General features: G+C 42.3%; 1 protein-coding gene across 1 annotated transcript in view; it reads right to left on the bottom strand.

The window, feature by feature from the left end:
- The window catches only part of ALKAL2 (ALK and LTK ligand 2), an 86,981-nt gene that overhangs the window by 3,707 nt on the left and 58,235 nt on the right, over positions 1-25,039 (bottom strand). The window lies entirely within an intron of this gene.

The raw sequence follows: 25,039 nt of genomic DNA, 5'->3' as shown, positions 1-25,039 counted from the left end.
CACAATATAACAGAAAACAGACCATCACAAAAAAAATGTGTACATTTAAAATGTATAGGTATAATATGTACATTTCTCATACAATAAAATGCACTATAAACTACTCTTCCATGTTCCTGTAGCTTACAGTAGACAGTAAGAATCTGACAGGTTTTTGACTAGCCCATCTCCACCTGGGGAATTCTCAGTATTTTCTTTGTGCTTTACAAAAGCACTCTATGGAATGGATCTATACAAAGATATTGGCAAGCCTCAATAGTTGCCTGCCATTCAGTAGTTGCTTTTGAAGATAAAAAAACCTTCTAGTCCCCCATGAGTAGATGGACTAGTCGAAAGCCTGACAGATTTTTACCACATATTGTATATAACAGCGATTAAAATGTATATTGCATCATACTTTCGAATAAATGTAAATGAGAGTGACAAGGGGTTGGCAAGGGAAGAAGTGTGAACACTGAGGGTCCATCAACGTTTTACTGAGGAGCTCCATGATTTATAGTTACGCCCCTGCACATGTATACACATGCATTTTAAAGAAAACCTGTATTGAAAAAAGGGCCCCTGAGGGGTACTTACCTCCGGAGGGGATCCATCCATTTGAGGCTTCCTCCATCCTCTGTCCCGTGGTGGTCTCGCTGGGCCGCTCCGAATGGCGGCCACGTAAATATTTACCTTTGCGGCTCCAGCGCAGTAGCGGCTCTCGGCTTAGGATCAGGCGGAAATAGCTGATCCCAGTCGAATCCGCTCTACTGTAGTACAGCAGACCCAACTGGGATCGGCTATTTCCGCCTGATCTGCGCCGCTAGTGCACTGGAGCCGGGCAAGGTAAATATTCCAGGGTCTTTTGGCTTCGTAGGGGCCCTTAGTGTCCACCGTGGGACGGGGGAAGCCTTAATCGGATCCAGAGGCTTCCCCCTCCCAAGGTAAGTACCCCCAGGGGCCCTGTTTTTAGTACAGAGTCTCTTTAAAGTGTAACTGTCGGGCATAAAATCAATTGTTTATTTTTATCTGGTAAACAAGTAATACGGATGCTAACCAGGAAATCCAAAAGTTAAAATCTCTATTACTTTTCTTGTTTATAAATGATCATTGCCCAGTTTACCTGACTCATCTGGTATGTTGCCGCACAAAGGAAGTTGCAGGGCATGCTGGGTTGTCTTTTTTTGCTTCTTTATTTCCCCTCAGACTTAACTAATGTACAGAAGCAAAAAAGGACAACCCAGCATGCCCTGCAACTTTATTTTTGCGGCAACGTACCAAATAAGAGTCAGGAAAAATGGGGAATGATCATTTATAAACAAGAAAAGTAATAGAGATTTCAACTTTTGGATTGCCTGATTAGCATCCGTATTACTTGTTTACCAGATGAAAATAAAGAATTGATTTTATGCCCGACAGTTACACTCTAACGTTTTCTATTTTTTACAATAGTGGTCCTTTAAAGGACAACTGAAGTGAGAAAAATATGGTGACATATTTATTCCCTTTTGAACAATACCAGTTTCCTGGTAGCCCTGCTGATCTATTTGGCTGCAGTAGTGTCTGAATCACACCAGCAACAAGCATGCAGCTAATCTTGTCACATCTGACAATTGTCAATAATGTCAGAAACACCTGATCTGCTGCATGTTTGTGCAGTTTCTATGGCTAAAAGTATGAGAGGCAGTGGATCAGCATGATAGCCAGGTAACTGGTATTGCTTAAAATGAAATAAGTATGGCAGCCTCCATATCCCTCTCACTTCAGTTGTCCTTGAAGGTTAGGAAGGGAACATACTTAGAGAATTGTCTGCATTTTCCCTGCATCCAAAATCACATGATAATGTAAGTAAATGAAATGACACTTACAATGGGATTTTGGATGTGTGAAAAAACAGCCTGTAGGGTAATATTGTACACAAGGTACGATTCCCAGCAGCTAAACGTTCAGCTGCTGTTAGCTGACATGCGCGTCAAAACGCACATTTTTTTCGCGAACGTGTTCCCTGCATTAATGCCTTTTTATTGCAGCGGTTACACCTTTTTCAAACAATGCTAAATATGAATTTTTCTTCTTAGAGCAAGCCTGAAATAAACTGATTAGATATACAATTGTATCTATCCTCCTACTCCAATTTTTTCTTTTTTTATAATCCCATTTTTATTTTGTGTTTAAAAACTAAAAAAGTAGGATTAATGTTTTTATTGTCTCAGCTGAATAACACAGTCTTTTAGTGTTCCACAGCTACAATTTATAAAACTGTTGACCATTTTTTTAATCTTTTCCCTGCACTCAGAAGCTGTTCTCTTCCAGGGAAGAGTGTTAAGGCTATATCACATAAGACGCAGCATTGCGTACTGTACACATTGTCCCACACTGTTTCACACATACAAACCTTGGGCACATCAGTGAGTAAACCTGGACTGGCTGATATATACTACACTGTTGTCCAAAAATATGTGTTAAGGTGACTGTGTGTAACCGGATCGTTGGAATTTTTAAAATTATTTGATAAAATAATCAGTTGCACCAGAAAAATTGAAACTCTGCTTTCAACTGAGAAATCTTGTTTAGTTTTGAAGAAAAGTTGATAAAATGCATAAATCAAGTTTTGGGAAAATTCTAATTGATTGATGTATAAAATCATTACAAAAAAAAGGGAACAAAAGAAAAACTATAACTGGGTATGTTAGCTTTTGCATGCTATTTTTTTTTTTTGTTATACAAACTCCTCTGCAGACGTTGCTGAAATCCATCTAACGGTCCACATTAGCTAGGCTTCCTCATTGATTACTTTGGTGTTTTGGCTCAGAGAAAGTTTACCGTATTTTAAAATAAAAATAATCACTACTAATGTACTGTGTAGATAAAAAGAAACAACGCACCTGGGATCCACTGCGAATCGTGGGAGTCAAAAAGAGCACCGGACATTTGGGCACCATCATAGACTGTAGTGTGAATTACGGCTATAGTGGCACTCGAAGGGTAATTTGGGTGTCAGCAAAAGACAGAGCCCACATTACGAAAAACAGCGCAATTCAGCCGCTAGCAATAGCTGGCAGCTGAATTGCATTTTACCCCCGAGTCCATGGCGGCCTGGAGGGGAAATAGTAATCTACACTGCAATAGCAGGATGAGCTGTTCTGCTCACCCTTTCCTGGTGCCGTTTTTGCATGTATGCACTGGGAATAACTGATCAATAGCAGCATTGATTTGCAGAACAAAAATAAATGCTCTGTTGGCTTGGATCAGTGATACCACTAGGAGATGTGGGTCTGCACAGCAAGAGCAAGACATTTACTACACCACCCCCTATCCCATGGATATGAGTTGACATGGCAACGTGCAGTGCAAAAACACATAGATGGACACAGAGCTATAAAGTCCCAGGATGAATATAAGATAAAGTAAAAGGATTGTATAAAACACCAGCAGCGCGGCGTCTCGCCCAAATGCTTTTCTGCTTCCAGTTTTGACCCCCACTGGGCAGCTTGGAAGCGCTCTGCTTAACCGTTCCTGGACACTACATGTAGCGTCAAGGATGAAAGGATACAACAGGAAATGACAGGATCGCTAAATTATGGTACTGAGCGGGGAGCACCGCGGGCATCATTAAATGCCGGTTCATCGCAGTAACGCTCCCTGCACACTGCATGCAATTCCAAATTGTAATCGTTTTTTACATGCGATTCCGATTTTTAATCGTTACAGAATATGTTTTTTTCTGCGTTTTTCTGTTAATAACATTCAGGAAAAATCGGAATTGCAAATTGGAAATGGAATCGCAAATCGGATTTGCAGTGTGCAGGGAGCCTTGCAACCCCCAGGGCTCTATATCCGCTCCTCCCATTCCAGGGGCTACATTAGCCTCTGCTATGCTATTATGGTGCCCGTTGTCTGCAGTGCTGTACAGCTCAACAGGTCACTGCAGGATGGTGTAAGAGGAAATCCCGCTTCTACCTGAGTCCTGACAGCTGCTTAGTTGCTTAGCAAAACAGCATCCTCTAGAAACAAGCATGGTACAACTTCATATTTGATAATTAGAGTACAATGTTTCCTTAGAGAGTCTATAATCCCCCAGGGAACACTGCTGTCACTTCCAATCACTACAAGGATAAACTGTCACTGTAGCATCTTGTGATCATAACATCCTGTTGCTTTTACAACAGGCCTGTGTAGGACAGGGACACAATACTGCTCATCAGTCAATTTAATTCAAAACCTTTCAGGAATATGTACAAGTTAAAGACTTCTTTTAATTTTTTGTAAATTATTTATAATATTGGTATAACAATCAGGCCCAGATTTACATCACAGGAGCCTATAGGCACAGATGTCCTGGCACCCTAGACTTCACCCTCCATGAACCTACAAACCCCCACTGAACTGCACCGCAAGTGTGCTGGCTAGCCCAGCTGTCACTTCTCCCTTACTTCCCTTGCCCGTCATAGGTAGCTACAGATGTCCCTTAGCATTAGGCAGCCAGAAGTACCCTCAATATTAAGTAGCTAGAGGTGCCCCCAACTGAAGAGAGATCTCATCAGTGAAAAGAGCAGGGTGAGTAACCTCTCATTTATGCTCTCAGCAGGACTTTACATAGAGAAGCGCTCGGGGAGTGAGCCACCTCTCCACCATCAGGCACCTGTAGGCACGTGCCTACAGTGCCTTATGGTAAATCTGGCCCTGATAACAATAACTAAGGGGAAGCCATGTAACTCAGTTTGCAAGGCTTGATGAGTTTTCACATAAGACAAATCACTGTTGCGTGCAGCTCTCAGCAACCAGCCCAATGAAATAAGTTGTGTTCACTGAAAGTATTAACAAATCAGTTAGCTAATCTTATCTCTTAGAAAACCCTAAAGTGTCTGTGGAGCCTGGAGGTTTAAGACCGTTTCACACAGGCGTCCCGCAGCGTCTCGGTCAAATGCTTTTCTGCAAATGGGGCAGCTTTTCGCAGCGATCGAGTTTTCTCATCCCGTAGGGGTATACGGAGGCGTGGCGGTGAACGGCCCCCAGGGTTGCCTCAGACAACAGAAAAAATAAGGATAAAAACTCACTGTTTGTGTAAATGACCGTAAAGATTCTGCCCATTTACTCAAATGGGCGGCGTTTAAATTAAAAGCACCTGGGAAGCGCCCAGTGAACCGGGCCTAACAGATGTGTACAATACATTTCTCCAATCAGCTGCTGTATTTAATATAATAAATAAATGCAAAAGTGATAAATACAAAAAACCACAGACAAGTGAAGTTAATAAGTTTGATTAGCTTGCTACAATTGCACCTGACACATGTTGGGATATTTTAGGCAGCAAGTGACCAGTCAGCTTCTAAAGATGATATACTGGATTGAAAGCATAAAAATGGGCACCTAAAGCCTCTTTTTCACGCAAGGCCGAGCTGTGCGCTTGTCGAGCGGGCCACAAGCAGTGTGTGGTAACAATGCGCCTGGATGTCACGTTTAGCGGCATTACCCAGTGGCCAAAAATTGTCTCATGTAGTTTTTAAGGACAGCAACCAACAGGTTCAGATGCAACTACATAGGGGGCGGTGGCGTCCAAGCAGATAAACGGCCGATGTGAGCAAGTGCCCAGCTGGAAAACAGGAGCCGCTGACGAGCATTAAATTCAGTGCCTTTATGCTTTGAGCTGCTCATAGAAAAGAGGCCAAAGGCTAAACTGTGATGACAAAATGATTGAGTTACACTATGTCTAAAATGGCCTTGTTCCTTATATGTTCTGTGGTTAGTACCTCGGAAGCGGTCCAAGGAAGGGCAATTAGTGAAAAAGTCCATTGGGTGACCAAGCCTCACTGCTGCACCAGAGAAGTGAATGATACCTCAACTGGACCAATCAAATAGAAGAGCTACTGAAGAACAAATTGCTGAAACACCTAATGCTGTCCATGAGAAAATAATGTGAGAGCTTACAGCGGAACTGTAGATACAAATTAAACACATTGTTTCACTTACCTGGGGCTTCCACAAGCCCCCAGCATCCGTCCTGTCCCGCGCCGCTCCTCGACGAGTCTCCGTTCTCCCGCCGCCAGCTACTTTCGGTTTCGCCGCCGGGCCACTGCGCCTGCGCGGCTCTGGCCACGCGTATCTTTTCTTAGCGTCCCCGCTATTGCAGAGGGGAACGTGAAGAAAGGATAGGATATGCTTGGCAGGGCTGAGCGGGCCTCGACTTACAAGACGCGGTACGGAACGGAGCGGCGGCGGGGGAACAGAGACTCGTGGAAACTCGGCGTGGGACAGGAAAGCTGCTGGCAAGCCCCAGGTAAGTGAAACAATGTGTTTAATTTGTATCTACAGTTCCGCTTTAAAGTGACTTGCCGTTTAGTGTGTATGGTGCTACATAGCCGCAGGCCAGTTAGAGTACTCATGCTGATTCCTCTCCACTGCATAAGACCCCCCTACAACTGGCATGTAAGGGTCATAAACGAACCGGGGGGGTCTGCTCCTGTACTAAAGAAAGAAAGCAGCAGCGCATCATACATTACCTGCTTGGGAAGGCAAGAAAGACCCGGGCCTTGGGCGGCTGCAGCTTATGGGGCACCTGGACATGAAATAGGGATTGCTACATATGAAGGATAAGGCTGCAAATGGGGGGCAACACATGAAAATGGAAGCTGATGCCTCAGGGAGTTGTACATGAAAGAGAGGAGCTGCAGTACATGGATGATACACATGGGAGAGGGGGCTGCACTTGGAAAGAGAGCCCCAACATACTTGGCCTAGGGATGGAAAAGGTATAAATCCGGCCTTGCAAGTACTGTACAGCCTATTACCATTCGATTCCCAATACCTGTCATATGACATGCAGGGACAGAAGTCGCAATGTGATAGGCTGTACGCAAAGTGATCTCTGCTGGGGAGCCCAGCGCAATATAGTGAACCCTCTGTATCCCCAGATAAAATGTTATGTCCATAATCCAGCTAATCTTTTCCAGCAGACCTGGCCTACAATAACCGGCATGCTGAGCTTGTAAAGAGACGTAGACACAAAAGAAGCAGCTGGTATTGCTTGTTAGAGCTACACCGATATAACCTCGCTCAACAATGTTATCACTGCAGAGATTAAGCCTTTATTTCTATATCCAGATAACATGAAAGGTTTACTAGGAAAAACAAATCATGAATATAAAATTGGTTTCTTTTGTACAGTTGCCATAACTCAACATTTGTACATCTGTGTGGGTTTATTTGTAATGGTTAAACAAAGAAGGGGTTTGGGCATGATGTCCTGAGCAAAAACTCACACTGAAGCTGGCCATACCCACGTCGCAATTCTCCTGACGATTTTTTGAGCGCGGAGCGGTTGTTTCCGGATCGGTGGATCGGATCGCTAAGATCCCCGACGACTCCTGCGCAAAGTACCGCAATTGCTTGAAGTCTCATTAGCTCCCGGCATGTAGCGTCACGTGACATCGTGCTCATCCGCCGACAGGAAGAGGCGTTGCTGACTATCGTTATCAAGGGGACGTCGCAAGGCCCGTCGGGCGGTGAGTACGCAGCTTTAGAGATTGCCACCCAATGTGGCAGAATGATCGATTCCTCTCTGATAGGAATCAGTTCAGAAGGGGATCGACTCCAACCACACACCGCACACTGATTTTCAATTATTATCTGTACTGCTGTTCCAAATTCTTCAGAACACAACTCAAATTTAAACTGATAAGCACCAAAGCTGTGGGAGGGGGATATGTGTTAACTCACCCAGTCACCACCTCTGTGCACTGCCCTCCATGTTGAGTTGTAGCTTTCCAGCTACTTCCTCCTTCAGAGCTGCAAGGAGGAAGTAGCTGAGGAGCTGAACGAAACGTGGAAGGCAGCGCATAGAGGAAGCGACAAGGTGCGTTAACCATCCTGCCATCAGTTTAAATTTGAGTTCTGTTCCAAATAATTTGAAACAGCGGTGCAAATGGTTCCAAATAGCTCACTGATATTTTTAATATGGAAAACAAATTTTTGCTTTCTTAAAAAGTATTTGTGAAAATTCAGGTTGGATTGAGCTCCAAGAAGTCTCCTAGTGCATCACTGCTGAAATATGCAAATTATCCATTGTTGTCCCTGAAAGCTAGCCACACCTCTAAGCAAACTTTTGTTTTGCATATTATTTTAGTAAGAAGGCTTTTTGGTCCATTGTAGCCCCTTACACACTCCTAGGAGTTCTGGTTCACCATGAGTTTGCTGGGTACTCTGATATTTTTAATAGATTCCATCAGGGAATCTATTGACTATCGAACTGCAGCGTTGCATTGTTCCAGTTTAATGGTATGTCCCATTGGTTAACTAAAGCTCCTGCCCCACCCCCCAACGACCTAGATTTTCTTTCCTGCCTGATCTATAATTTCAATCAATTTTTAAGTTCGAACAATCAAGACATTTTGGGTGAAAGGATTCCCAGGAGGTGAATCTGCAGGGAATTGAACAGGAAAACTGATGACTGTATGGGTTATTATTATATAATATTTATATGGGTATGGGTTCTTTAAAGGTGCGTATAATACAAAGATCAATATGGCCCTAAATGATCATGTTTGTTCTTTAGGGCAAGACTGTGGGGGACACAAGTGCTATACAGATGCTGTTTGCCTATACCCGAGTGCTTACACGCAACTGTATAGAAAATATATGCACTAGTAGAAACAGGTCTTAATGTAGCCATGACTGACATCACTTGTAACTTTATGTATCAAATGCTCAGTACTTTATTTATTTATTCTCATTGCAGATTCACTACTTAGTGGGCTGTGCGTGTTCTAGCAAATGGGGAAATTTGTGACGTCACTTCCAGGATCCGCAAAGTGATTCCGGGCCACTGCTATGGAGCTGTACGCTATACATAACTGTTATAAAGTGAGATACCACTCAAATTTCATCTGTGGTCTAATGCATAAAATTACCAGCTAAAACCAATTGAGCAGTTTTCACAGTACTGGAAGGGTTTTTACTAAATTTAGCTGCTAATTCATAAGCTTGACGTCGTGCTTTCTGCTGAAGCTTGGGGGAAAGCGGAGAACTTTCTCTTTTTAGTTTGCTCACTAATTGCTTAATTAAAAGCGATAGTTTCTCTTGCAGTCTGCAATGATATCAGTTAGCTTCAGTGAGGTGTAAATATATCAATTAAAAGACCAGTCTTCTAATATTTAATAGGCATTATTTACTGTGTTTAATGTTTTAAAGCCTAAATGTAATTTTGAGTACAATCCCACTTTACACAGAAGGTTAGAACTATGAGCCAGTAAAATCGCTCAGCAGTGCCTGGTTTCTCTAGAATGAGACATTTCTGAATCATTGCTTTAATCTATGTTCTATTACTAGTCAATTCAATTGTACAGCTTCAATATTGCTTTTTAATCTGTCTCTACAGCTGAGCACCATATATTATAGATAGGCAACAGGAGTGGGTACTAATTGCCTGAAATTGTCTATAATGTAATGAATGCACACAGTCAAGACCTCAATGTCAATAAGGCAAAGACATTTACACCCACAGCAGAAAAGCAGCTTCTGCAACAAGTCTGCAAGGAGAGCAAATGCTTCTATGAAATGTACAGGGGCATAATTAAAAAGCAGCACACTTTGAATGTCCCTAATAAAAAAATAAAATAAAACAAAAAAAGGCCCTAAGTATCATAAAAACAGCCATTTGAGATGTAATCAACTACAGAGTGCATTTATTGTTTTTTTGACACCATAGAACTAAATTAGGAAGCATATCCCCAAAATCACTGAGATAAGACAGTATATGCCCCAAATAATCAAATTGGGCTGCATGTGCCACAAATAACAACGGGCAGGAAGTACTCCAAATAACATAATTTAACAGCTTAGTCCACAAAGTAATATTATGAACCAGGCACTTTCCCCAAATAACATAATTAGGCAGCATGTCTCCCAAACAACAATTAGGCTGTCTGTCCCATACACAGACTAGGCCCCAGTGACATACTAGAGCAACAGATAAAAGACCCCTGTAATGGGAGCACACACTAATCGGATATACACACGCTTACTACTCCAGCAGTGTTAACTTTCCTCTGCACTATCAGTACAGTCTCCACCCTTACTAGGTTGTGTGGCTACATAAGATAGCAAGTAAACGTAGTATATGTGGCAACATAGTACAGTGCCTATCCGTAGGTAAAAACACACCAATATCAGCTGCACAGTGTGAATTAATGTTATAATTCGCAAATATAAGATGCCTCCATACACTACATGCTATATCTCAACTATACTCTGCACCTGGTGCCCCTTGTGTTTCTCACATGTCACAGTGTAGAGAGTCAAAGTGATTAGCCTGTCCCTTACTGGCCAATTAGGCCTTTTACTGGGTTCCAAAACATAGCAGATGTTCTAGGTTATATGACCCATAAAGACACAGAAAAGACCAAAGCCCAAGCTCCATATAATTTAAACAAATCTTTATTGACTTGGTCTATTAGGGTCAGCTTACATTCACTGGATATATATAAGCCATATATACCTTTGATGAACCCATAAAATACTGCAACAACATGTCAAGGCTCTAGCAGAAACACACATGACATTGATGAACTGTTATATAGGGCTGATAAAAGGGTAACAAAGCTACAACTGACATGTATATCTAAAAACAAGGAACACCAAGAGCCCCAATAGTGTAATATGTACTGGTAAATGGTTACTAGATAGAGTAAATATTAATACTCACAAACCAGGGTTACCATTAGGCAACCACTGTAAAAGCAGGTGGGGAGATTTTCCTGACCCCACTCAGGAATAAGAAGTCGCTCTCTGTAGATGAGAAAAAGCGGGTTCAACCCTTCACCCAGGGTGGACTCAATATTATGCAGGAGAACAGAGGCGCCAAAAGGATAAAAGGAAGCTAAATGAGCTTAAAAAACCAAATTCTTGGTAAATAGAGGAGGTAGTGGTGGACTTACCTTCTCCAAGTAGTCACACAACAACTGTAGTAAAGACAGTTAATATATTTTATTTATGAACTCCAAATATGCAACGCGCTTCGCAGGTTTGATCCCGCTTCATCAGGCAATAACAACGGAGCAATAGCATATGTAGTCAGTAGAAGAGCCAGGCACCTCTGTGTACTGACCACATATGCTATTGCTCCGTTGTTATTGCCTGATGAAGCGGCATCAAACTTGCGAAACGCGTTGCATATTTGGAGTTCATAAATAAAATATATTGACTGTCTTTACTACAGTCGTTGTGTGTCTACTTGGAGGAGGTAAGTCCACCACTACCTCCTCTATTTACCAAGAATTTGTTTTTTAAGCTCATTTAGCTACCTTTTATCCTTTTGGCACCTCTGTTCTCCTGCATGACATGTATACCTGGCTGACAGTGACCCCTGCTCGGGATGCTATAATCCTTTATATATGGTAACATGCTGGGTGGCAATGTCAGCTAGCTGTATTTCTCATATATATCCTTGTTAACCTTTCATCAGTCCTATAATACACATATACAATTTATACATAGCACTGCTACTTGTACATTTCTGCTTGAATATTGAAGTGTCGCTAAAGTCTTTTATAGGATCTTGAAATATTTTTAATGACGTATATCTTGAATGAATGTAAGCTTAGCAAGCAAATACAGTTATTTTTAAGTCCTGTGTAAAGTAAGTGAACCCTCTGGTAGACATTAGAGTGTTCCGAGGCAGGAAGAAAAGTTGTAACTACAGAAAGAACAGTCCATGCAGCTGTAAAGAGGTCCAGCTCAAAGAGCCCCCCCCCCCATCTTTTTACCCTTCTTTGCTTCAATACAGGGGTCTCAGCTTCAAAACAGGCATTGTTATGTTCACATTTGTTATGGGAAGGGAGAGTTATGGTGGACCTACTGTTATAATTATATGACCCCTGTTAAAGAAGGGGTTCACTAAGATGACAGGGGGAAAGAGTGTGGACATTGAAGAGGCCCTGGCATTTGTAGTTCTGTCCTTGACTGGAAGCCCATTAATGCTTTACTGTCTGAGACGGTTCTTATTTAGTCATGTCATTGTATCTTCAAATAAAAATAAAGTAACTTCAACGGGACACCTTTTTTTTCTGTTCAAGAAATGTTTCAGCCTCTTTTTTGAGAAATGAAGTCTACAGACGTACATGTACAACAGTCCCTGCAACTACAAGGAGGCCAAGTTCCATGGGGGGAGGCATCTTCTTTCCTTTCTTTGCTCCAATACATTGTTTTGCTCACACTTGTTATGGAGGAGGAGAGTTAAGGTGGCCATACTGTTATTTTTTTATATGACCCCTGTTAAATAGGCCTCATGGTCATGGAGGTCACTAAGAGGAGAGGGGAAAAGGGTGTGGATGTTGAAAGGGCTCCATCACAGATTTGCTAGTGGCCCCATCATTTTTAGTTATGCCTTGACTGGGAGTCCATTAATGCTTCATTGTCTGCGATGGTTCTTATTAAGTCATGTCATGGTATCTTCAAAGAAAATTAAACTAACTTTAACTGGACACCTTTTTTCGGTTCAAGAAGACGTTTCAGTCTCTTCTTGGGAAAGTAAGTCTACACACATGCACAGATAATCCTCTTACTCCAAGGTAACAAAACCTTCCTTTAGCAAAATGCTCATTATTCATGTATGAACTGTCTAAGTCACCCAGGTGACGGTGTGGATCTTTAACACTTTTAAATACCCAACATAAAACAGCATTGTATGTTTTTTGATAAATGAAAAGTTCTTTCCCTTGTTTAGAGATCTTTCTTCTAGCTTGACGAAGGCCACTTTTAACCCTCTTGTCGGAAAGTTCCCTTCTCTGACCAAAAATTGCACCTCGCTATTAGCCATAGGTGAAACTGCTTGACTTTGCTCCAATGCTGATAGTGATGACTACAGATTTAAGTTAATAAGTGATGTGAAAGTAAGGAAAAATTAACTTGCTTTTAGAACTAGGAGTTGGTAGGTAGGTAAAGAGATTTTTTTTGAAAACCTGTTTAAGCAGAGGCATAGCAAAAAGGAATACAGAGGTTGTGACCACATCTGGATCCCTGAACACGAGGGCCCATCAAGAGCCCACCTTCAGCAGCCACCTTAGCTCTTCATTGGTGCTACCGTGGTAATGACTACATCTATAGGTGCTTTGAATAGCGGTTCTTCCTCTCTTTGCTGACACCTTTCTTACACTTGGTGCTATAATTTTATATACAGTAATTGGGGTGGGGGAGGCAATAAATAAAAATTGCACTGGGGCAATGCTAACAAACATAAAAAAAACAAAAACACTTGCCAAATATTGTTGTTTTGTATAGAGCAACATTACTGTTTATTAAATGTAGCTACTTTTTATGGGGTAATGCAACTTTTTTCAGTTTATTGCAGTTATTTCACTTGTATAACACAAGAGTAAATTGATTTATAGCTTTTTATATTAAAAAAAAACATTACCATCCGTCATACCCAGTATATAGAAGCCTGGTGAGTAAACATAGGCAAATAATACATTTTTGGCTAGGTAGTCTAAACAACTCTTTCCAATAGTTTGTTATTTGGTGACATGACCATTGCATGTGTAATAAATCACTGTCTGAGTTCTGGCATTTATAACAGTTACTATTTGTTTTTCCTCCAATTAAGAAGTGTATAATATATTCTATGTAGCATACTTAGTTGAGTAATTCTATCTCTTGATGGAATAGGTGTTTTAGTGTATATATTAAAAAGAGAACTCTCTTAACAAAGGGATATTACTTGCCCATTTTATAAAAAATGTGTCTCTATACTTAGCTTTTGTTATGTAAAGTTTGTATATTAAAAAGACACTGAAGCGAAAAAAAAATTATGATATTATGATTTGTATGTGTAGTACAGCTAAGAAAAAAAACCATTAAGATCAGATACATCAGTCTAATTGTTTCCAGTACAGGAAGAGTTGAGAAACTCCAGTTGTTATCTCTATGCAAAAAAGCTATTAAGCTCTCCGACTAACTTAGTCGTGGAGAGGGCTGTTATCTGACTTTTATTATCTCAACTGTAATTGAACTGTTTACTTTTTCTCTGCTAGAGGAGAGGTCATTACTTCACAGACTGCTCTGAAAGACTCATTTTGAATGCTGAGTGTTGTGTAATCTGCACATATTATAGAGTGATGCAATGTTAGAAAAAACACTATATACCTGAAAATAAAAATATGAGAATATTTTCTTTGCTGCTAATCTTCTAGTAATTATTCATAGTACACAACCAATTCATTATATCATATATTTTTTTCCGCTTCAGTGTCTCTTTAAAGGAAACCTTAAAGTGGTCTGAAACTTCGACATAACATTCAATAAAAATGTGTTTTCTACTTTTTATTATTCATACAGTTATCATATTTGCTTTTGTGCACAAGTAATATTGTCTGTCTACAAATTAGCAAAGTTTCCAAACTGTAGTTTTTCTTGCCATAAAAGATTCCGTTGCATTTTATTCCAACTGCTTTTTATTATATATTAAAATCTTCTAATGCACTGTGTGCGCCTGAAGCAGAGACAGCTTCTCAGAGAGTGTTTTTTACTGGTTACAAACAAATGTATCATCATTGGAATGCAAACAAAGATACTGTTATCTCCAGTTTTGATGATAGATTTTAAGCTGAATAGCAGGACAAAGTGCTTTGTTGAACTATTTCAGTGATGTTCTGCTAAAAAAATAAATTCTGGGATAGTAGCTTTGAAGCTGTGATGATTCTTTTAGAGCAAAGTAGAAATGCTGACTTTCAGACCACTTTAAGGAGCAAGGGGAGAAAATAAATCAATACACAGCAGAGTGAGAAGCTGAAAAGTAGAAAAGAGATCAAGAAATTATCGATATTCACCATTTAATTTGTTAATATTGTTTGATCCACAATTAGCCTGCATGTCATCATCTTTACCACTGGCAGACATGAAAAAAACTAAACAGCCCCAACTGCACAGCACCAGCTGCCATTATCTATAGCCACACCAACTAACAATACAATAGGCTAAACAGTTGTTGTTTTTTTATAGCTATACACATGCACAGAGGGAGATACTGGTTGCATTGCAGTTGGAAAAAGCCATTATTTCCCACAATGCAATGCAGGACTTACAGTAGGTTCTGGCATCACACTGCGGAAGGCTGTCACAGACGAACCATGAAAAAATGCAATCAACCCGTTTTTTGATTGTGATTCACGGTACAATCCAGATTACATGTCTAGGAGTAGCAGAGTGCAAAACTCCTGGGTTACTTTAAAAAGAGCCTTATGTGTAGATTACAGTGTGTCTTTTAATTGCCTGAGACCAAAACAAGCATTCCCCTACCATTTGGCCCTGTTGCTAGCAAAGGAAGCCTGAGCTCAGCAGGACACAGGCAACCAGGGGCCAAGAAGTCCTGACTATATTTCATAGCTGTAGTTTATTATTTTGCCTTTTTTAGAGATACTGTACTTAGGATCTGTATGAAAAGGGGATTATTTGACTGCTAATGTCCGGCTGCACGTTTCCATATCCCTGGGGTAAGCAGCAGGCCCGTTATTAAACTTCTCAGGAAAGGAATGTCAAACACTATCCATGTCTAGTATTAATGTGATCCATATTCTTTGATGTTAAGGTAATTTGCTATTATTATTTGCGTGGAATGAACATGGTTTGATTTATAAAAATGTCACATATTTGCGATTCAAACTCCAAAATAAAGGGACGCCCCTGCCCTTAGCTCAGGGACTGGCTCTCAAGAGCTAGGTCCTTTATAAGCAAAGGACTGAAATCTGATAAAAGATCTTAATTTAACACCACATATAGATTGAAGCTAGCCAGAGAACCCACGGCTAGCTTCCCTGAATTCTGAAATGAAGGCACTTTGAATTTCCTGGATTTCCACACAAAGGACATCTTTCTTCCAAAATTATTTATTCATTTTCTTTGTTTTGACCCTTCTATTCTATCTATGGCTACCGTCTCTATAATTGTTACTTTTAATAATTTTCTATATACAGGTAGTCCCCGGTTAACGAACGAGATAGGAACTGTAGGTTTGTTCTTAACCTGAATCTGTTCTTTAGTCAGAATACTGTGCTATTTCTGTCCCCTGTACGTCCTCTGTACCAGCCTGTGCCTCCAGTGTCCCCCTCTGTGTCACCTCTGCCCCCTGTAACTGCTTATATAGTTTAAAAGCCATTTTCCTTTGATTTTTTTAAAATTAATTTTCAAGTCCAATTTGAAAAAAAAAAATGTTTTTGACTTGTTCCCATGGAATCACAGAATCCACGATACTGGATTGTCTGGTCACTAGGGGGCCTGTGACAGAGGGGTTTTACCACAATATCAGCCATACAGTTCCCCTGGAGATCTATTAGAGAAAAAGGTAAAGATTTATCATGGGGAAGGTGGTATCAGCTACTGATTGGAATGAAGTTCAATCCTTGGTTACAGTCCCTCTTTAAAGTAGTGATTAAGGAACCCCTTCCCCCGCTCTACATACCTGGTGCTTCCTCCAGCCCCTTGCAGCTGACATGTCTCACGCCACAGCTCAATGCTCAGCCGCCAGCCCGGCGTCCCCGCCAGTGCAGAGGCCGACCTCAAGGTCATCTCCACTACGCCTGCACGAGTGTCCCTGTCAATCATGCCCACGTTGTCCACGGTGTACTGCGCAGTACACCGCGGACAACATGGGCTTGATTGGCAGCGTAGCTCGCGCAGGTGCACTAGAGGAGGTCGGGCTCTGCACCAACGGGGACCCCGGGCTGGCGGCTGAGCACAGAACTACGTCATGGGACACGTCAGCTGCAAGGGGCTGGAGGAAGCCCCTGGTAAGTAGAGCAGGGGGTGAGTAGGTTTTCCCTGATGACTCCTTTAACTAAGGTGCCCAGTTTAACTACTTTAGGACCCTGCTAATTGAAATCTACGCCCTGTTTTGATGGCTATCTGGCTGTTAGGGCGTAGATTTCAACTCACTGCCGCTGTGCGTATCCACCGTTTTCATCGCCCCTACCGATCCCTGCCATCTCCTGCCGCAGCTCACTCGCTGTGCCTGTCTATATGACGACAGAGCCCTGTGAGTGGGTCAGGAGCCGATTTCATTGGCTCCTGGCCCTGTATGTCAATTTAACTCCCATCGGCTTACATTGAAAGACAGGGTCAGGAGCCAATGAAAGCGGCTCCTGACTGACACACAGGAACTCTGCCGTCATAGAGATGGCAGAGTGAGTGGCCCAGGTTTCCGACGTGTGGTAGTGACAGTAGTTGCGGCAGGTATGTGCGGCGATTCGTCGGGATTCCGACGTTTTTGTACTAGCGGTCCCTTTGCATTAAGGGGGCAGAGACTGCTGGTACTGAAGTGGTTAACTTACCTAGAGCTTGTTCTAGCCCCCTGTAGTCCTTTAGGTCTCTCGCTTTTCTTCCGCTCTGATCTATTCAGCAACTGTGCCTCCCGCAAACTGTCTGACTGAGGCATAACCCAAGTTTGCAAATGTTTGCCATATAATAGCAGGCCATTGCTAAGAAACCAAAGCCAGGTTTGCTGGAACTCTGGTATTCCTCCACTCTTCTCCAGTGTCCTCCAGCCTTTGGAAAACTCATTAAATCAGGCTCATCTATCTATATAGGTAGGATTGTCAGGTTTCATCACAGAAGCCTCCCTAGGCAGGGCTTAGTTGGCAGCTCTTAAAACATACCAGTCTGTCTGCCAACATCTCAGCAGGTTAATATAGATCACCAGCTTATAACTATTTATCTCATAGTAGCATATTTGTTATGCATGAATTATGTTTATGAGTGTCATTTCAGGTGATCATCTCAGGTGATCATCTCAGTAAAGCTATGAACAAATGTAAACACATTTCCCCTAGGCATAAAAAAACAACATTAACCATTACGCGACTGTGCATCACTTTAAAACATCCTGTTGGTCCCTCTTAATGGACAAACAGACATTTTAAAATGTCCTCCGCTGCTGCCCCGCCGCCCTTACCGCCGGAATCCGTAGAGCTGCTATTGGTGAAAGGGAAGAAGTCTTCTCTGAACCAATCAAAGTGCCTGTATGGGAAAAATCATGGCTTCAACGAGAAGCCAATGATCTTTCCTGTCAGTGTGCTTATTCTAAGCACACTGACTAGTGAGTGTGGGGACATAATAGTTACCAAATAAAACACTTGAAAGAAAAAAATGACAGCATTTAAAAAAAAATACAGTGACATTGGGGACTTTGGGGTTTTGTTGGGTCACGTTGTTTTTTTTTTTTTTTTTACTGTGTATGGCATGAGGGTATATTACTGTTATATTTGCATATACGTGCTTATAATTAGTGATGGACGCGAAACTGAAAAAAATGTACCTTTATTTCTAAATAATATATTGTCGCCATACATTGTACTACGGACATAATTTAAATGTTGCAATAACTGGGACAAATGGACAAATAAAATAAGTGAATTTTCCTAATAACCTTTTCACTAATAAACCAGTGATTTCTCTGGTGGATGTTTTACTGCACTTGAGAAGCTGCCTTGAATTGTGTAAGCTGTTAAGGTCCATACCCACGGAAAGATTTCTTGCACGATTTTACACTAAAATTGGTTGTTTTCCTGGCACCGCACAACAGCGTTTTACAAAGATTTGTTAAACGGTGTGTAAAGACTGTTGTTTAACTGCAACGATTGTTCGTTTTGAACAACGGATCCCATTGCGTATGTTCGTTCAGATTTTCTCTAAAGGCAATGGACTTTAGCGGAAAAATTGCACGATTGTTTAAATGATCGGTCGTGTCCCATCGTTTGCCTTTTGTTATTCGCAATGTTCACAGATGGATTGCTGAACCATCGTTTGTGGGTGCTTAGCTTCACAGAAATGTGAGTGATAATTCAATATGGCTGCATACACACTGCAGAATTCCCACACAACTGCACCACGATCCAGCCACAGGCAAATCAAGAAGCTAGCGGAAAACCCTGCTTTTCTGATAAATATTATAGTTATAGTGAAATATTGTACAGGTGAAACTCAAAAAATTTGAATATTGTGCAAAAGTCCATTTACATAAGTGATTCAACTTAAAGAGACACTTAAGCCTAAGGAAAAAAAAATCAGTTTCGCTCACCTGGGGCTGCAGGTGTCCGGTGCTCTCGCAGTCACTCACAGAGCCTCCTGTCCTCCGCTGCCAGCTACTTTCACTTCACTGACAGGCACAACAGGCCTGGCCACACATAGCCTTCTACGTGTTCCAGTCCGCAATAGTGTCCTGCGCGATATCGTAGTAGGAGACGCGTGGCCAGGCCTGCGCAGGCGCAGTAAGCCTGTCGCCTAAAGTGAAAGTAGCTGGCGGTGGGGGACAGGAGGATCCGTTTGTGACTGTGAGTGCACCAGAGAGCTGCAGAGGGCTGGTAGAAGCCCCAGGTGAGTAAAACTGATTTTATTCCTTAGGCTTAAGGATCCCTTTAAAAAGTGAAACTTAAAGGACACCTGAAGTGAGACGTATATGGAGGCTGCCATATGTATTTCTTTTTAAGCAATACCAGTTGCTGATTGTTCTGCTGATCCTCTGACTCTAGTGCTACGTACACACATGCGACAACGATCGTTCATTGTCAACGACGAACGATCTTTTAATTGACGAAAGAACGACCGAAGTAAAGTTAGTTGTAAAAAGTGTGTAACGATCACATCGTTAGAACGAACGTTACACCACTTAAAAGTACTTAATGCGCCTGCGCATAAAATTGTAAAGTTCCTTGGAGAAAAAGAGAAATGCGCATGTCCAGCCTGGTACGAACGATCGTTTCCAACAATGTACCACTTTTGCTAACGATCGTCGGTGGTAAAAATCCGCCAAGACAGAACTTTGTTTTGTAGCGATTTGCCTCGTTCGTCATTTGCCTTAATAGTCGTTGGTTCGTTTTTTGTAACGATCGTCGTTGATAAAGATCGGGGAACGATCGTTACAAACGACTATAGTCGCATGTGTGTACGCACCTTTATACTTTTAGAGATAGACCTTGAACAAGCATGCAGCAGATCAGGTGTTCCTGACATTATTGTCAGAGCTGACAAGATTAGCTGCATGCTTATTTCTGGTGCAATTCAGACACTACTGCATCCTAATAGACCAGCAGGGCTGCCAGGCAACTGGTATTGTTTAAAAGGAAGTAAATATGGCAGCCTCTCACTTTGGTTGTTCTTTAAGATGGTCACATAATGTATAGCTTTGTCTTTTTTGCTCCTTCAACAAAAGCTTTTCAAACAGAAACGTAGGCCCGGTTCACATCTGCGCTTTTTTGCTGAGCCAGCCGTACGGATCCGGCAATCTGGATCCTGGGAAACAGTCAGTTTTTACAGCCAGTGTGCCAGTGGCGTAGCTAAAGAGCTGTGGGCCCCGATGCAAGTTTTACAATGGGGCCCCCCAAGCAGTCTATACATAACAATTGATACGGCGCACCAAAACCTGCCAATGGCAACTACAGTGTCAGAGGTGCAAGAAGGGGATGGGGAACAGTTTGTAAGTAATTACTACTATTCAAAGTATCTATAGAAGTGATTATTATGAGCACATTGACCAATAGAGAGCTAATACTGTAGTTGAGGGAGAGCTCTTCGGGGCCCCTCTGGCCCAAGGGCCCCGATGCGGTCGCTACCTCTGCACCCCCTTTTGCTACGCCCCTGCAGTGTGCTGTAAAATGTCTGTTTTCCATAGGTTCCTATTGTGGTGCAAAACCTTACGTTTCCGTTCCGCTGAGTGAAACAGTCCGGAATATTGGGTCCTGCTGCATTTTTTGTCTGTTCAGCATTCCGGACCACGGAACCATACGGCCGGTTCCGTTGTCAAAACCTAATGTGAACCGAGCCTTATATATGAAATAGACTCCTTACATGCAAAGCAAGATATTTCAAGCCTTTGTTATGATTGTGATGATTTTGGCTTACAGCTTATCTGGACCCCAAAATCTAAATCTCAGACCATTAGAATATTGCAAAGAGGTTCAATATCCTAATCTAGGCCTAAGCGTCAGACTCTTATAAGCTAATTCATGCAAAACACCTCCAAAGAAATGGACTTCTGCACAATCTTCAATTTTTTCTACAAACATTCTTTTGTAGATATTCTTTTACTAAAATCTGGCAAGTTTCCTTCTTTACTCTGCATCAGTTTTTTTCATTTGATTAAAAAATATTTGAGGTGAAAAAAAGAAAGTAGATGAAAGAAATGCCTTATACAGGTAGTCCCTGACTTATGAACGCCCGACTTACGAACGACCCGCCGATACGAACGGCATGGATTCTGTGTTTCCATGGGAACAAGTAAAAAATAAACATTTCAAATTGGACTTGTAGTTTTTGAGAAAATCGATTTTCAAAAAAATTAAAGAAAAAATGGCTTTTAAACTATGAGTCCAAAAAATGGCTTTTAAACTACAAGTCCAGGTGCAGAGGGCAGAGGAGACACAGAGGGGAACACTGGAGGCACAGTGGGGCAAAGAAGAGGTACAGGGGACAGAGATGGCACAGAGGGGAACACTGGAGGCACAGGGGGGCACAGAAGAGGTACAGGGGACAGAGATGGCACAGAGGGGGACACTGGAGGCACAGGGGGGCACAGAAGAGGTACAGGGGACAGAGATGGCACAGAGGGGGACACTGGAGGCACAGGGGGGCACAGAAGAGGTACAGGGGACAGAGATGGCACAGAGGGGGACACTGGAGGCACAGGGGGGCACAGAAGAGGTACAGGGGACAGAGATGGCACAGAGGGGGACACTGGAGGCACAGAAGAGGTACAGGGGACAGAGATGGCACAGAGGGGAACACTGGAGGCACAGGGGGGCACAGAAGAGGAACAGGGGACAGAGATGGCACAGAGGGGGACACTGAAGGCACAGGGGGGCACAGAAGAGGTACAGGGGACAGAGATGGTACAGTGTTCCAACCTAAGAACAGATTCAGGTTAAGAATGAATCTACAGTCCCTATCTTGTTCGTTAATCGGGAACTACCTGTATAGTATTCCCATGATCTCCAGTCTATTCCCTCCCGCAATCCCGTTAGTCCGCAGTTCAGTCCAGCATGGGTCGCAACCCATGGAAGTTGCCGACCTTTGAAGCGGATCTATTCTGGCCCATGCATGCATAGTCTCTACTTGACGCCACTCTGGCTGCGCCCCCGACCTATTTGCAGGCCACAGGGTATCGCAGGAGGGAACAGTCTGGAGCCCATGCGGATTCTATGCAAGGCTTCACTTTCATGTATTTTTTTCACCTCAGATATCCTTTAACCAAATGTGTTTAACATTTGTTACAAAATACAATGTACATATTTTATGGCCAGGCATTCAATAATTAAGCAACGGTTAATGATTTATAAGTGATAATGGACGGCATTCAGATCATCCTGCGTCAAAGAAGCAGAAAGTTGTGGGGTCCAATAATTTGCTGTCCCTTAAGGCAGCTTGGCAGAATTAATACCATGAGTAATTGATATTAATAATTTATAAACTTTCACGGCAGATTTTATGAAGGTGTGGCGTTGCCTGGCAACAGATAGTAGGATTCCATTAAGTAGGTAATAACATTGACTCACGCTACAACATCCCTGACTGAGCATCAAAACCCTAGAATGAACATAGTCTGCCAAAGAGAATTAAAAAAAAATCTTAAAAGATGTGGTAGAAGATAAGATGCTATCTCCTTGACTTTTATGAGTATTCTTAATGAAAAAAAGAGTTAAGCATAGAGATCTCAGTCAGCACCTGTAGAGTAAGTGTGGCTGCCGGGGGCTGGAGAGCACAATACAAGCGCCTGGCCTTAAAAGAGCACTATGATGAAACACTGTAAAATACATACCTGCCACATATAGATGTATCCCAGACTAAAAAGAACTGCACAGTGGAACCTTGGTCTGCAGCCAGTGGCGCACCTAGGACATTTGACACCCAGTGCTGGGTATTAAATGACACCCCCTCCCAGCCTTCCCCCAAAAGGAAAGAGTTCTAAGCACACCATGGGGTGTAATGCCAGGTACAGGTAGCCTGGAGTTGGAGTAGTTACCCCTTGTATAGGTTAGCCAGGTATAAGAACCCACAGTATAGGTATAGAATAGTTGCCCACAGTATAGGTAGCCTAGTGTAGTTGCCCGCAGTATAGGTAGCCTAGTATAGTTGCCCACAGTATAGGTAGCCTAGTGTAGTTGCCCGCAGTATAGGTAGCCTAGTATAGTTGTCCGCCAGTATAGGTAGCCTCCTGGTATAGTTGCCCACAGAACAGGTAGCCTCCTGGTATAGTTTCCCACAGTAAAGGTAGCCTAGTATAGTTGACCACAGTATAGGTAGTCTAGTATAGTTGCCCACAGTATAAGTAGCCTATTATAGTTGCCCGCAGTATAGGTAGCCTGGTATTGTTGCCCACAGTATAGGTAGTCTAGTATAGTTGCCCGCAGTATAGGTAGCCGAGTATAGTTGCCCACAGTATAGGTAGCCTAGTATAGTTGCCCGCAGTATAGGTAGCCTAGTATAGTTGTCCTCAGTATAGGTAGCCTAGTATAGTTGTCCACAGTATAGGTAGTCTAGTATAGGTAGCCTATTATAGTTGCCCGCAGTATAGGTAGCCTAGTATTGTTGCCCACAGTATAGGTAGCCTAGTATAGTTGCCCACAGTATAGGTAGTCTAGTATAGTTGCCCACAGTATAGGTAGCCTAGTATAGGTAGCCTATTATAGTTGCCCGCAGTATAGGTAGCCTAGTATAGTTGCCCACAGTATAGGTAACCTAGTATAGTTGCCCGCAGTATAGGTAGCCTAGTATAGTTGTCCTCAGTGTAGGTAGCCTAGTATAGTTGTCCACAGTATAGGTAGTCTAGTATAGGTAGCCTATTATAGTTGCTCTCAGTATAGGTAGCCTAGTATTGTTGCCCACAGTATAGGTAGCCTAGTATAGTTGCCCACAGTATAGGTAGTCTAGTATAGTTGCCCACAGTATAGGTAGCCTAGTATAGTTGCCCACAGTATAGGTAGCCTAGTATAGTTGCCCGCAGTATAGGTAGCCTAGTATAGTTGTCCTCAGTATAGGTAGCCTAGTGCTAAGGCACCAGTTAGTGTTAGGTGAAGGTGAGAAGATTCTAAGGCATAGGTGAGTTGGGGTTACCTAAATCATCAATGCAGACTCTGCATTGATGATTGAAGTACCCCACCTATTCCTTCTCTGCCCGCAGCCCACCTTTACCAAACACTAACTACTGCAGATCATTGCGAGCGGAAGCCACTCCGTGCCATTAGCTCACCTGCTACACCGCCAGAGTCCATGATTCAAACTCCTGTCATGTTCATCTCTCCCCCTAGTGCCCGGTGTGTCTTCCTGCATCATGTGATCACACACATGCAAGAAGAGATGCCAGCACTAAGGGGAGAGCTGAGCGCTGAAAGAAGGTCAGACATCGTTGGACTCCGGCAGGTGTAGCAGGTGAGTTAATGGCACACCGGGGCGTTCGGGCAGCAGCAGGAGGTCTCTGGTGTCAGCCCCCTGCCATGGTGACACCCAGAGTGTATTGCTTCTGTCGCCAGCCCCTCCATATGCCACTACTGCAGGCATAATTTGTTCCGGAAACATGGTTGTAATCCAAAACACTCTTATATTAAAGCAAATTTCCCCATAAGGATTAATGGAAACTCACATAATTCGTTCCACTACCCAAAAACATTTTTAGAAAAATGTTTTAATACAAAGTATTGTACTGTATAAAGTAATTAAAAATGTAAAAAAGACTTTCACTATAACTAACAGAATAATTGGTCTCTGTTGGCTCACCCTAACTTTTTTTTGTGTGTGTGTGACTTAAAGGGAACCTAAACTGATATGGATTTTTCCTTTTAAAATAATACCAGTTGCCTGACTCTCCTGCTGATCCTGTGTCTCTAATACTTTTAGCCACAGCCCCTCAACAAGCATGCAGATCAGGTGCTCTGACTGAAGTCAGACTGGATTAGCTGCATGCTTGTTTCAGGTGTGTGATTCAGTCACTACTGCAGCCAAAGAGATCAACAGGACTGCCAAGCAGCTGATATTGTAAAGGAAATTGTAATTGTAAGGAAACATCCATATCCCTCTCAGTTAAGGTGCT

This window comes from Hyperolius riggenbachi, chromosome 4, assembly GCF_040937935.1.
Source record: "Hyperolius riggenbachi isolate aHypRig1 chromosome 4, aHypRig1.pri, whole genome shotgun sequence".
NCBI classification, from domain to species: Eukaryota; Metazoa; Chordata; class Amphibia; order Anura; family Hyperoliidae; genus Hyperolius; species Hyperolius riggenbachi.
This window is presented reverse-complemented; position numbering and strand designations above follow the sequence as displayed.